Here is a 14192-nt window from a genome sequence, read left to right as displayed (position 1 = left end):
TGGGTATTAAATGAAAGACGTTTTTCTTCATATTTCAAAAATGTATGATATGTTAACGTTTCGTTTAGCTGTTCTCCAAATATTTCCATTTTAGAAAAAAATATTCTTTTAACTAAATCCCTGTTACTGTGACGTTAGTGATTAATAATAAAGTAAATAAAGTTATTTGCCAGGCTGTCAATGTTTTTTCTATATCTTATGGATATAGGTTATATAGAAGTAGAAAAGTTATCACAAGCCACAGATTTAGCTAACACGTATAAGGAACTGCAAATATGATAATTTTTTGAAGAGAAAAAATAAATTTATATTTAAGAATTTTATCACACTTATAATTTATGCTTACATAAATAATATGGATATCTTCCGTACAAAATGCTGCCCGTACAAAAATTCACAGACAACCATTAAATAAGAAGACCAATGTATTGCAGTGATATGTTAGATATGAAAAAGTGTGATCACGATATATTTAATAAGATGTTATATGGAGGTGATGTTATATTAAGAGCCCTGTTTATATATCACCAGAAAATCCTTACACTTAAGTCGAAATAAAAAATACCAGGGCAGGATGTCATTAAATGTGTGGTGTGGTATCCTTAGAAACTGGATAATTGGACCCATTATATTTCAAGGATACTTGACTAGAGAAAGACAGACTCGAGCTTTTAGAAAATTAAGATTTGTTAGATGAAATATTTCTTAAAGAATATATTTATATTATTATATGGGATCAAGATGACCCACCGTCTCATAGCTTTAAGGCGGTAAGAATTTTTTTAAATAATGGTTTTAATGAGTGAATTGATGGTTCCATTAAATGACCATCAAATAGCCCTGATCTTGCTCCATTAGACAGTTTTCTATAGGTATATTTAAAAAAATTAAGTTTTTAAAGCGCAATTAAGAGCGCAATTATTTATATTTTTTCTAAATAATATAAATATTTCAAAAAAGGTAAACCAAATATTAACATACCATATATTTTTGAAATCAGAAGAAAAAGCCCCTCATTTAATACACAAAATGTACAAGGTGTTCGATTTAAAAAATACAAACTTTCTATCAGAATTAGAAAAAAATCATAAAAAAGAATTAAATTGTAATATTTAAAAGAAATTTGGCATATATTTTTGTGCTATTATGCGAATTGCCTATTGTCTAGCTTGTTGCAAATTAAGAGCATAAAACATATCTTTTATAGAAATATTTAACAACTTGCATAATTTGATACATGCATTATTTTTTTAGTTATTGGTAACTTGAGTTTTTAATATTAAAAATATTATTTAAGATATTGGCACCCATGAGCTTTTTAAACATTTTTATTGCAAACGGTTAATTCTATTGTACCCCAAAACTTAATTAAAAAAATTCTGGTTTATATTTTTATGGCGTAATTTACTGGTATTGTTTTTTTCCGATATTTTACAAATTATAAGATTTAAAATTAAATTAATGGTACAAATAATAAGATTTAGACTTATTCAGTTGTCCAATTTGGACTTATCATTTTACTTCCTAATTATTCATGTTTTGCGGTTTCAGTAAAATAAAAACAATTAATTTTTTAGTATTGTGGATAAATTTAATAAATTCACATTACACGTTTTAATAATGTACCTGTGCTATAAAGTGTTAGCTGGGACAAACCACATTTTTTTATAGATATTTCTATGGGTTGTTTAACAAAAAATATTTATTGAAATTGCATTATAAAAGTATTGAAAACAATTAAAATTTAAGATGTTTTATTAAAAAATGAGTTGTATCCTTCAACTGTACCTGATATACTGTATATAAGACAGCACTAGTAAATCACAATTTTCGCTCTAGTGTGGATTATGAAGCCATTACAAGAAGAAGTCACGTGTAAAACACAATAAAAACACCTGTTTCCAACGCCCCCGGACCGTTGGCGGCACGCGACTACCGAAAGGCGTCTTGATAAAGTGCCTCCACTTATAACAACCCCCTCAATTTTGTGCGATCCGCGAGCAAACCGCTGCTGCCGCCCCTTTCTAGGTGGGGGCAGCCTATTTCGCGGCACGCTTATTTTAATAGGGTCCTCATACCCGTTATCCGGTTTATTGTAAATCTCTTGACATAAAGTCCCTTGGGATTGAATTAAGTTTTTGGCTTTTGTCTTGCACGTTGATTGAGCGGATGAAAAGTGTGTCAGCTGAAGCGTGGAGGGTTTGGTTAGGAGTTTTGATTAGTTGCCTCTAGACATTGTTTGTTTTGAAGTGTGTTGTATGCTACAGGCTAGGGTTGAATGTATTTAATAGATTATATGAATTCTCTTTTTTTAATATTGATTTTAAAGTAAACATAAGTAATTTGTTCTTGTGAAATGATGACCAAGGATTGGGAATTAGAAGTGGAATTTTGTGGGTAAATTGGTCAATTGCTGATGAAAATTATTTGTTTCTAGCCAGTGGTTCAAACTAAATTTAATTTTTCAAGTATTTCTTAAAAATATTTTAAAACATATTTTAGTCCTAGATCTCTCGCGTTAAATTAAAATAGCACGTATTAAAGGGATAAAAAGGTAGATATCACAGTTTGAAGCCGGTTACGACATGAGTCGATACAATTAAAATATAATAAAATATTCAGTACTAGCTGTAAAAACTACAGAAAAGATATGTATATTTATATTATTTATGTATGTATGTTATACCGGGTGTTTCAAATTCAAACCTCAATATGAGTATCTCCGAATCTATTAAAGATACGAAGACGATTAAATTGGAAAAAAGTTGAAAATTTTTGAGCTTGAACAATATTCCGTGTAAAAAATTTGAAAATTTCGAATAGTTCCGAAGATATTCGAAAAAATTTAGAAAAATCGATTTTATTTTTTTCTGAGCTTATATCTTATTCGATTTTTAAATAATTTGCACCTTTGCATTGCCACTTTTTTTAGTGCGAGATGATGGTGTTTTTAGATTTTTTAATACGACGTTTCGTCTTTTGCCAACCATCCTTAACTTTGTTTCTTCTTATGGGCGCCATATTGGGTTTTTGCATTTTTAAAATCTTTGCAAAATTCCCTTTTTAATAAGTTTTTATTTTTGTAAACAGTTTCAAAAGGGCGATGAAATTAATCGATTTACTCAAAAAAAAACTAGGGAAACGATTTTATTTTATATTGGGTTTAACACGCCTTGGTAAGTAAATAAATAAATAAACAATAAATTTAACAACTAAAGTTCACTCACAATAGCCCCAAAAAAAATGAAATAAACAGATATCTCCTAAAAAATTTAAATTTTTAACACACAACAGGAAAAATTAAAATAAAATTACACCCTGTAAAGTGTGCCCGAAAGTCCTGTCATGAAAATTAATACCTCGTAGGTCCACCTCTGGCTCGTCTTAGTGCTGTCACCCTGTTTGGCATAGTTCTTAAGTTGTTAATGTAGTGTTGAGGAATGTTTTGCCATATTTCCGGTAATTGATTGGCTAGTTGTTGTGAGGTTAGAGGTGGCTGTTCGAGCTGGATTAATCTTCGAGACATTTCGGCCCATACATGTTCAATGCAATTCATGTCGGGTGAATGTGGTGGCCAGTCCATGCCATGCCATGCCATGAAATTCAATGCGATCATTGACAATTCTCGCACGGTGCGGGCGCGCATTATCATCGATTAAAACGAATTCTTCGCCTATTGCACCAAAAAATGGTACAATTATGTTCTCTATAATAATGTCTCTATATCGTATAGCGTTTATTGTTTTATTTCTTAACACCACTAAATGGGTGCGGCCATCGAATCATATGCCTCCCCAAACGCAAACTGAACCGCCACCAAAAAGGGTAGTGGGCGCCATCAAATTTTCATGGTATCGCTGTCCCCTTTCCCTCCACACCAAAATTCGACGATCACATATGTAGCCGAAATCTGGACTCATCCGTAAACATACAAGAGCTCCAGTTTTGAAAATTCCAATTACTGTGTTCTATTGCCCGCCGATTTCTGCATGCACGATGTTCCCCCGTCAACCGTGGATGTGTGGCACGTCGTCTGGCTCTTAAATTGGACGCATTTAATCTTCTTCTAACAGTCTGATTGAAAAAATTACCCGTCCCAGTAGCATGCCTTAAGTAGCTGTTAATTCTCGAAGCCGTAAATGGTTTCTTCTTGCGGTTACTGTTATATAGCGGTCTTGAGCATGAGTTGTAGCACGTTCTCTGCCTCCACCATGCCTGTAAGCTGCAGACCCAGTCTCTACATATCGATTCCATGCACGACTCACAACACTTTGGGACACATTTAGCCGGTTAGCAACTTCTTCTTGAGTTAGGCCCTCCTGTAGCCAACGTACTAATTGCTCGAATTGCACCGTTTCTAACCGTCGTAGAACCATTATTTTTAAGAAAGTAAAGAGATTTATTGGTAACAATGAGAATAATAAAGTCTCTACAAGCACTTTTATGTGACTAAATTGTTAGGATTTTGAAACCGAATTCTTTAAAAGAGATAAGAATGTATGAAAAAAAGGAAAAAACGACAAAAAATATTTGCTATTAACAGGATTTACTCATAGCATAAAACGCAACTTGATGAATTTTATTTTTTTTAGGCAAATTTCGATAATTTATAAAATATCCAGTTCGATTTTTGAGCAGTTTATATTCCAAATAGTCTTCCAAAATCCAATCTTAAAAACTTGTAATATGAATCTCTGTTAAGAGGTCCATTAATAAAATAAGTACCCAAAATTCCATTTTTATAAATACCTGCCCAAACATCCAGGCTAAATCCCACTCGTGATCAAATTTTCCGAAATTGTCGGAGATTATTTTGGCTCGAAAGGAGTTTATTATTTCGGTTAAATGCCACTTGTAAATATACTTTCATCGGTCCATATCACATTCTCAAAAAAATTGCGGTAATCAGTAATTTTTTGCGCTAGTCAGTTACAAAAAAACATCCGCCTTTCAGCATCACCAGGATGCTGTTTTAAATGGCTTAAATCCATTTTTTTAGTTTTCTCCATATTTCTATAAGAAGCAGTAATATTTTGGAAAAGTTCCCGTGAAGATTTCGTAACGCAATAAGTACAAATATCGCTAATCTAGTAGTAAGTTTTCTTTAGTTTCTTCATATTTACCTTTACGCTTATTAAAAGATCCAAACATATAGTCCAATTCAGATATCTATTAGAATCTTTGATGTACCGCGAATAGTCCGTGTGCCGGTGTTGTTTGTATTGTCACATGGCATGCATGTTTGGAATTTTTTTTTTAATATTTAAACATTTGATTCATAAAATTTGGCTACATCCCCCACGTACTATTTTGTTAGACGTCTGACCTCAGTAACAGCTACTCAAGCGTGAAAAGTTGCACAGGTCCGGCCTTAAAATTTATTTGTATTTAAAATTTTATTATTCTGGATTTTTGAGTTTAGTTTTATAAAGCTAGAAATTCAGGATACTTGATAGCAAGATAATATTTAATTTAAAGATAAGATTTAAGTATGTTAAATCAGTTTAATCAAAAATTTTAATTTAATAAGTTGAGAAAAATTTTAATTTAATTTAGTGATTATGAGAGAATAGGTGGTACAAATTACTTAGGCCCATTTGAAAAAAAAGGATGGATTACCTCTGGGATCGTCAATTCCATTAAAAATCGCAATAAATTAAGGAGGCTGACCTTGATACATCCTTTCAATTCCCAAACACAAAAAACTTACAAACTCAACAGAAATGTCCTCACTAAATTAATTGAAAGCGTTATATATTTATTTTTTAAAAACAAATTAAATACACGATAATAAACGATACAAAAAAAAATATGGGAAAAAATGTATTTGGGTACGGCCCCGTAATCCTCAAAATCAGTGGGATGTATCTCTCACACAACCACTTGCACAGCCTGAAGTAGGAATCGCTAGAACGCAGGTATTTTATCTTTGTTTAATAGACTGGCTAAAAAGAGGTGACAAGTCGGTGAGTGCTGGAAGTGTTTAAAATATTTTGTAAGATGCTTGGATTTTAGTCCGCGGTCAATTTTTTGATATTATTGTCTTGTGATATTATTTTCTTTCTAAAAATGGACATTTTCGAAAAAAAATAAAAAATTGTGTAAAACATGGGGTTTTACGTATATTTAAAATGATTTCATAGATAAACTGTATAAAATTTTGCCATTTAAACCTGTATATCATGCAACAATAAAAACGACATAGGCACACGGACTAGTTAGTGCGGCATCTGCGACACATCAAAGATTCTAATAAATCTCTGAACTAGACTTTACCAAGATTTTTGATCATTCATAAAAATCATAATTGCTTAAATTATTAGTAAAATACCTGTCACTTACTACTACAATACTAACGAAATATACAAATATTTAAAACATTATGATATCTATGATTTATGAGAATTTGAAAATTATCTTGTCAGTTACTGTGAAAAATTTAGTTTTTTCCAAAAATTCGCATTCGTAAAAATACTAAATATTACTTATGATCGCTAAAAAGGTAATTTTTCAGAGATTTTAAAACTGCAAAAATCCAATGTAGCACCCGTAAGAAAAAACAAAGTTGATGATGATTGAACAAAAGAACAAACGTCGTATTAAAAATCCAAAAACACCTTCATGTAGCATGAAATAAGTGGCAATGCAAAAGTGTAAATTCTTTTTAAATCGTATATGAAATAACCTCAGAAAAAAATAAAATCGATTTTTGAAAATTTCGGATTTTTTCGAATATCTTCGGAGCCACTAGGAATTTTTAAATTTTTTAAAGGGAATATTGTTAAGCTCAAAAATTCTCAACTTTGCACTAATTTAACCATCTTCGTATCTACAATAGCTTCGGAGATACCCATGCTGAGGTTCGAATTTGAAACACTCTGTAATTTAGAATAAATTCAGTAGTTCATATACTTTTTTTCTCAAAAAAATTTTAATGATGATTGAATACGAAGATAAACAAGAACCCAAAATGAAGTTTTGCATTTATTCAGACAGAAGTATCCTGATTTACCACCGATGTCGCAAGGAATTTTAAGCAAAATTGAAAATCAGTTTCGGGAAAATGGCCACGTTAGAAAAACAACTATTTCGTAAATCTGCGCTCAATGAAAATCCCAAAATTAATGTGCTATTATTCGTTCAAGAAAATTCTATCATTTAGAGCCACTAGTAGTAGCGCGCGGATTGAAAGTGAGTCAGTCTTCAGTAGTAAGGGTTCTGAAGGCACAAAAATTTCACTCTTTTAAACTAACAATTCTCCAGAAACTCAATGATGAGGATGCATATAGAAGAATCGAATTTTGCGAAAAATTTATGGAACTACTGCAGAATAAAAAAAGATTCTCTTTTATGATGAGTCAAAGTTTATGCTAAACGGAGAAGTAAATCGACAAGATTGCCGTTATTAGGTACAAAACGGCGACACTCAACACCCAGAGAAAGTAAATATTTGGGCAGAAATTGTAGGCCAGCAAGTTATAGGCCCAATTTCCTTTGAAGAAGAACTAATTCCAAATCTAGCTGCTATTTTATGATCAAATAAAAGCTGCTATGCCAAATAGGAACAGCTGGGTTCAACAAGATGGGGCGCCTTTTCATTTTGCAGATCCTCGAAACTGTCTGGATACCACATTTACAGGCAGATGGATTGGTAGAAGAGTATCTTTTGAACGGTCACCAAGATCTTCTGATCTGACTCCTTTAGATTTTTTCCTATGGGGATATTTGAAATCCAAAGTTTATGTATCCAATCCCGCAAACATTGAGGGGTTGAAAACCAGAATAAGGCAAGAACGTAGATTAATTTCTATAGAAATTATTAGAAACGTTCAAAACGAATTTCGTACGAAGTACCTTTGGGGTACTGCCAAATAGTAAATGGACTACATTTTGAACACTTATGAAAGGAGAAAACCTTAGGTAAATTTTTGTTTTTCTTGAAGACAAGGTGTTTCAGTTATCTTGGAAATTGTAAGTCATAAAAAAAAACAACCTGAAATTTAGCAGTTTTGTATAAGTCGATATGCTCTTTAGAAATAAGTAATAATTTAAAAAAAATCTTCGATAACATTATAATATTTATTTTAATTTCAAGTTTTAGTGTCTACATAAATCGTTCAAAACGATTTTCAATCACGTTTAGAATAATATTAAATAGTAAATGGACTACATGTATAATGTATATATTATTTAAAAAATACACGAAAAATTAAAGTTCTTATTTAAAAAAATTGATATAGAATATGACCTCATATCTTAGTTTTGGGACACACGGTATAACTAATTTCAATAAAAAATAGCGTAGTTTCACGGCAATGCTAATTCTAGGCTTTCAATGTTCTAAGAGTTGTACTATCTGGCAAAGTGTTGGTGTTATTAAAAAAATTGTGTATATATGTTAGATTAGAAATGTCCTTTGGCAAATCTTTTTGAAAGTTACGATCTCTGGTTAAATGTAGTCCTCCATAAGTCTTTACCTCTAGTAGTCTTTTAATCAAAAAAATAATTGTTTCTCTTATTTTAGCGTGTTTTTTGTAGTTTCTTCATTCCTTGTAGTATTGATAATACCCTGCATGTGCTAGATGCGTTCCCAAGGAATATGTAATCATTGATAACATTTTCTATGTTCATTGTATTATAATCTCTGAATGTAATAATTTTTTGTGAAGCTTTTATATTATCATATTTAAATATTGTGTAAATTAGATTCTGATCCGATATAGTTGGAAAATTCGTGAGGATCGGTTGAATTAAGGATAATTTACTTTCCGTAGCTAGTTTCAGGATTCTAATTGAAAAATCTGTTAGAGCTAGATCGTATAAATTTAAAGCGAACCGTTTAACCGCAATACAATAGGATGCCAGCGCCAGTCTTATTCAGTAGTAACAGAAATAATTACTGTTCCGTAACCACGGTCGCAATCAAATCTACCCACACCTCACTTCCGATTTAAAACATTGAATGTGTCCATCTAGCGGGCAATAATTAATGATTGCGCGTCATAATCCCGAGTGTCACACGGCCTATTACGAAAATTATCGAATTTGCAAGCATGCGGTGCGAATTGTCGCTTTATCTGATCGCCATCAAACCCTGGGTGTAATAACGGTAATTGTTCCGCTTACTGTTGTTGTTGCTATAGGTATGGTCCCGCGAGATCCGGGCGCCCCCCCCGATTTTCATCCAGAAAATGCCGTTCGAATAACCATTAGTCATGGTAAACGAACGGATAATTTCGAGACGTTGATTTGTTAATTTTTCTTCATTTTTAACGCAGAAGAAAAATTGTTTTGATGAATTGGATAATTGGGTAATTATCGAGAATCTTAATAAAAGAACAATGGCAATGGTAAAATAATAAAATAACTAGCGTGTTTTTTTTTGGTAATAGTTTCTCACGTCTTCAGACTTCATTTGTATGTTACATGCTTGCATATTACATTATGTTATCATTGATCATCATCAAATGTTATCATTTTTGCTTCATAACAATTACAAAGCTATATGCTGTAGTTTTCACTTTGTTCAAAATACAGAACCATCGATTTACCAAAAATCGCTATTTTTACATAATCAATGGAATTATCTCAACTTTTTATTAATTTTGTTAATTTGACTTATTTATGTATTTTGTAGTGACATGGAAAATTTTAGAAGTAAACATTTCAAAGGAATTGTTTTTAGAAACATTTTAAAGGATAAACTTTCAATTATCTCAAAGAAATAAATGAGAAAAACTGTTTGTAACAATGCATTTTTTTATATCATTATAATATATCGCTATACAGGGTCTTTCAGGAGGAATTGTGGATGTTTTAGTTAGTATCCGTGTTGGTATGTTGTAGTTAGTATCCATAATTCTAAATAAAAAAGTTACTGTTAGTTACCTGAAATAAATTGGTCTGATATTTGTTAAGCTGATGATACTGTAATTCTAATAAAAGCAAAATCATTGTCGGAAGTACAAGCACACAAATATATCACATTAATTAAATTTTAAACAGATCAACATCTCCTAATTCTAAATAGTAATAAAACACACTTTATAAATTTTCCTATTTATAAAAGTAATCAACAAGAAGAACCTTAGGAAGTAACAATATATACTTATCCATGTTTTGCAAATCAGATGGAAAATTGTACTTGTGATTCTAAGACAACTTATACAGAATTAAGTTTTATTAACTACGCGAATTTATGCCTCGTGAGTTGTTGGTCTATCAGGCTCTGGTTGAATACATTCCAAATTATGGTATAGGAATTTGGTAGTATGTGGAGCACAATCTTATCAAACCTGGTTATCACTCAAAATAAAAAACCAAAAGATATCCAACAGTTAATTTGTTTTTGGAAAGTGATGCTTTCCCAGTAAGAGAACTTTACTTGAAAAGCAGCCTTAACTTTATGAAGAATAACATTTATAAGATTCTATCCCAACGCCTTAATAATACTCTATGTCAAGAGAGAACATGTTTTTTTGACTAAGGTGGATTTTACAATATATTAGCGTCATATTTCTTATGTAGGGCCAAGAATCTTTAATCTTATATAGCTATTGGCAGCAGTGAGTGAAAATTAAAAATAAGCAAACTGTAATAGAGCCGCTTCTGTTTTCGTGGTATATCAATGATTTGCTAAATATAAATACTTGAAGCAAACTTAAATCATATGGTGATGATACAGCGCTTCTCCTACAGGAAGATACCTGGAATACAACAGTAGAATTAGTTAAAACTGAATTTGCGAAAGTTTGTGAATGGTTAAGAAAGCATTGAAGAATGTGAACATAGAAAAAACAAAGTTTATACGTTTTAGTTGACTCACATAATTAGCAGACTGATAGTATAGACATTCATACTCTGGAATGTTAAACAGAGAGACACCATGTCAATGTGAAAAGTTGTTACAATGGATCAGAAAATGAAATGGGTTAAGCATATAGAAAGCACAAACTCCGTAAACTAGTCTACACATTTTACCAGATTAGAAATTGCATACCTATTAAGGTTCTGAAATTGCTGTAAATTTTTCTTGCAGAATCTGTTAAGAGATGTGGTATACCTGTATGGGAAGGAGCATAATTATATATAATAGATATTCTCAATCTTACACAAAGATATATCCTTAAAATTATTTACAACAAAACGGACAGACACTCGATCGGTCTTTTGTTTCAAGAATTTGAATTTGATTTTAGTTCGTTCTTAAACTTTTATTTACATATCTTGAAACTTATTAGTTCTCAGGTTTTTATTTTGACTGATTTTGCAGACTTTTAAATAAACAAAGAACTCTTGCTCTTACTACTCTGTTATTCTATTAAATTCTTCTTATTAAGGATTTCTTATGCCACAAGTCACTTGAGAATTAATTTAAAATATTCTTATCCTCCATTTTGTCAAATATATGTATATGACTGTACACAGAAAGTAGCATTTATAGAAACCACCTCATTCTGACCATCATCCAAATGTTCACTGTGAAGCTATGATCATTTATATCACTCATACATTTTAATATAACTGTTTCTATGTTTTTAATAGAACCCTCTAGCCAGTTAATTATTGAAGATAAATTAAACTATGCGTATGCTAGACACTTAATCTGAGTCTACATAAAAACCTATATTAACAATAATTTTACGATTATACATACATGCATAATTATATATTAATTATAGTAGATGTCAGCCATATGGAAACCTTTCATATAAAAATTGTATACACACATAAACTCAATTGTACTGCGTTTAACCATATATACCATTTATATTAACTTATTTTAATATTGCAATTTCTAACCAATTTTTTCCCATAACAAGCAAACACCGCGGCCCAGACCAACATTAAATAATAACGATTTGATCGTTTAATTCATTTCGAAGTCCTATTACGCTAATTGTTTGTATTTGTATGCCGGCTTGTTATTAGGGGGCCGACTTATCATTTCCAATTTTCCAAATCATATTTATTTTCGTCGGTCGTTTGAAAATTTAATTCGAAATAGTCCGATTGCGATTTGTTTAATAACAGAAAATAGAGGAGGGGGGCGCGCGTTTGCACAGACCTGGGATGAAAATTTTAATAAAATTTCGCAGAAGCCTGTCGATAAAATATTCATAACCAATTTGCAATCGTTTTTAATCTAATTAAATTTGTTTTAATTACTTTTGTGTTATTGATTTTATTGCAAATCGAGTAATGGGGTATAGGGGAAATTACAATTTTTGTTTTATATATATACAGGGTGAATCATTAAGAATGGGCAATCTCTGAACTGGAGATACTACACACCAAAATATGGCGATTGAGCTTAACATGTCTTATACAAATATTGCAGGTTTACGAGATACAGGGTATTTAAAGTTGGAATTTTAATTTGAAATTTCTTAATAATTTTGTGATTTTACGCAGTATCGTGTTAAAAATGGGCGACTTTATGTGTTTTGACATAAAAATTACGAATTTTGTGGTGAATTTAGCATTATTTAAACAGAGCGTTAGTTACACCCTGTTAGGTAAATTACAACATATCTTTTTAGCCTAATATGTTATGGCTAAAACGACTAGAAAATCTAAAAGGCAGTTCAATTTTGAATAAAAAAGGTACTCTTGTTTATTTCATGTAACTCTATAAGTTTTTAAGTTATTTGCATTTTAAACATTCAGCGTAAAAAATTCCTCTTTATTTCATCCAAGGCAGGCTGATCTTGCACTGAATTTTCTGGATTTTCAAAAATCAGCAATTTCCCTCATAATATTCCTCATAAAGTTTTCGAGATGGTTTTGACACCCGACTATGCTTAGACATATTTTTCGTAACAGTCGATTCAGATGTGCCAGGATCATTTTTTTCTTGATTTGCGTCATTACTGGATTCTTTAATAGGTTGTTCCACCTAGATTTGTATCTGTTTGACGTGCTTTCAAATATGGTAAGGGGAATTCCATTTCACGTTCATATTTCCATTTCGCGATTTTAGTAGCCGGTTGTCCACTTTTTGGCATTTTTGCGCATTCAAAAAATAGGTTAGTAATTTACCCCATGCTGTTTTCACAATATCATACTTCAAAAAAAAATTTTTTATTGTTTATTTTCTTGACGTTGTATGCTTATCAAATAACGAGGGAATATTCTTTTAATAAAAAACATTTATATTTTGTTTTAGATTCTTAGCAACCGCTAATTCGTTTAGATCTCTGGCTTTTAGTTACCGTATGGGATTCAGTACAGTACCACACATTATAAAAGAAGTATGTCAAACAATTTGGCAAGTATTAATGTCTAGTTCGATGCCAACAACTACTACTGCCATGTGGAAAGAAATTGCCGAAGTTTATGAATGAACATGGATGTTTCGTTTTCGAACCGTTATTACATTGGCTTAATAAGAATTTATTCTTTTAAATTACTACTATGCTGGGTAACAACAGTAAAGACAACAAATAACAATCAGTAACAATATTAAAAGAAAACTTCAAAGTAAATGTTCAAAATGCCCGCCTTCCACTTCAATACACTTTGTAAGGCGTCTCCTTAAAGATCTTTGAATATTAAATAATATTTGTCGATTATTTTTGATAATTTTTGCAGCTTCTTGAATTTTCTGTCGTAATTCTTTGATGGAATTAATTGTATCTTTGTAAACCATGTCATTCATGTGTGCCCATATTGAAAAGTCTAAAGGGTTTAAGTCTGGACTTCTAGGTGGCACTAAACCACATGTTCCGCCTTATGGCTAGTGGTAGATCTTGTAGTAGTGGGTTGTTCAATTTCAGTTTAAATAGAGGGCTCTGTTCAGACTAGGAGGAAGTTCAAAAAGACCATTAAAAAAACCAGATATCGCAACACACCAAACATTTACCGTAAATTCATGCTGAAAATGTTGTTCCTTTAGAGCATGTGGATTTTCAGAGTCCCACGAATAATCGTTTTTCCAATTAAAAATACCTCGTCTAGTAAACGCTCATCGGTGAAAAAAAAATCATTAATAATTCAAGTACATTGTACGTTAATTAGCGATAGTATCAATATTATAGGACAATTACGTGAGGTTCCCGCCAGCTACTCTGGCAATTTGGTTATTAATTTCTTTATTTCATGGTATATGTACATACTGTGTGGTAAACAAAAAGCAATTCGGCGGTTGCCATTATAGATTATTTATTTTTTATGTGCGTGCGTACATATTA

The 14192-nt window shown here is 31.5% G+C and overlaps 2 protein-coding genes across 5 annotated transcripts in view; one reads left to right on the top strand and one right to left on the bottom strand.

Moving 5' to 3' along the window:
* LOC126738205 (telomere zinc finger-associated protein) overlaps positions 1-14192 on the bottom strand; it is a 69554-nt gene that overhangs the window by 3619 nt on the left and 51743 nt on the right. Inside the window, exon 1 of one of the 3 annotated variants that reach the window (XM_050443417.1) lies at positions 1789-1986. The exons of the other annotated variants lie outside the window; for them this stretch is intronic. The gene's annotated coding sequence lies outside the window, so the exon portion shown is untranslated. Of the gene's footprint in view, positions 1-1788; positions 1987-14192 lie in introns of those variants that run through there. 3 annotated transcript variants of the gene reach the window in all.
* Positions 1-14192, top strand: part of LOC126738201 (uncharacterized) — a 265812-nt gene that overhangs the window by 212106 nt on the left and 39514 nt on the right. The window lies entirely within an intron of this gene.

The sequence above is a fragment of the Anthonomus grandis genome, chromosome 7 (genome assembly GCF_022605725.1).
Source record: "Anthonomus grandis grandis chromosome 7, icAntGran1.3, whole genome shotgun sequence".
In the NCBI taxonomy this organism is placed as follows: domain Eukaryota; kingdom Metazoa; phylum Arthropoda; class Insecta; order Coleoptera; family Curculionidae; genus Anthonomus; species Anthonomus grandis.
Note: the sequence above shows the minus strand (reverse complement) of the source record. Positions and strands in the feature narration are given on the sequence as shown.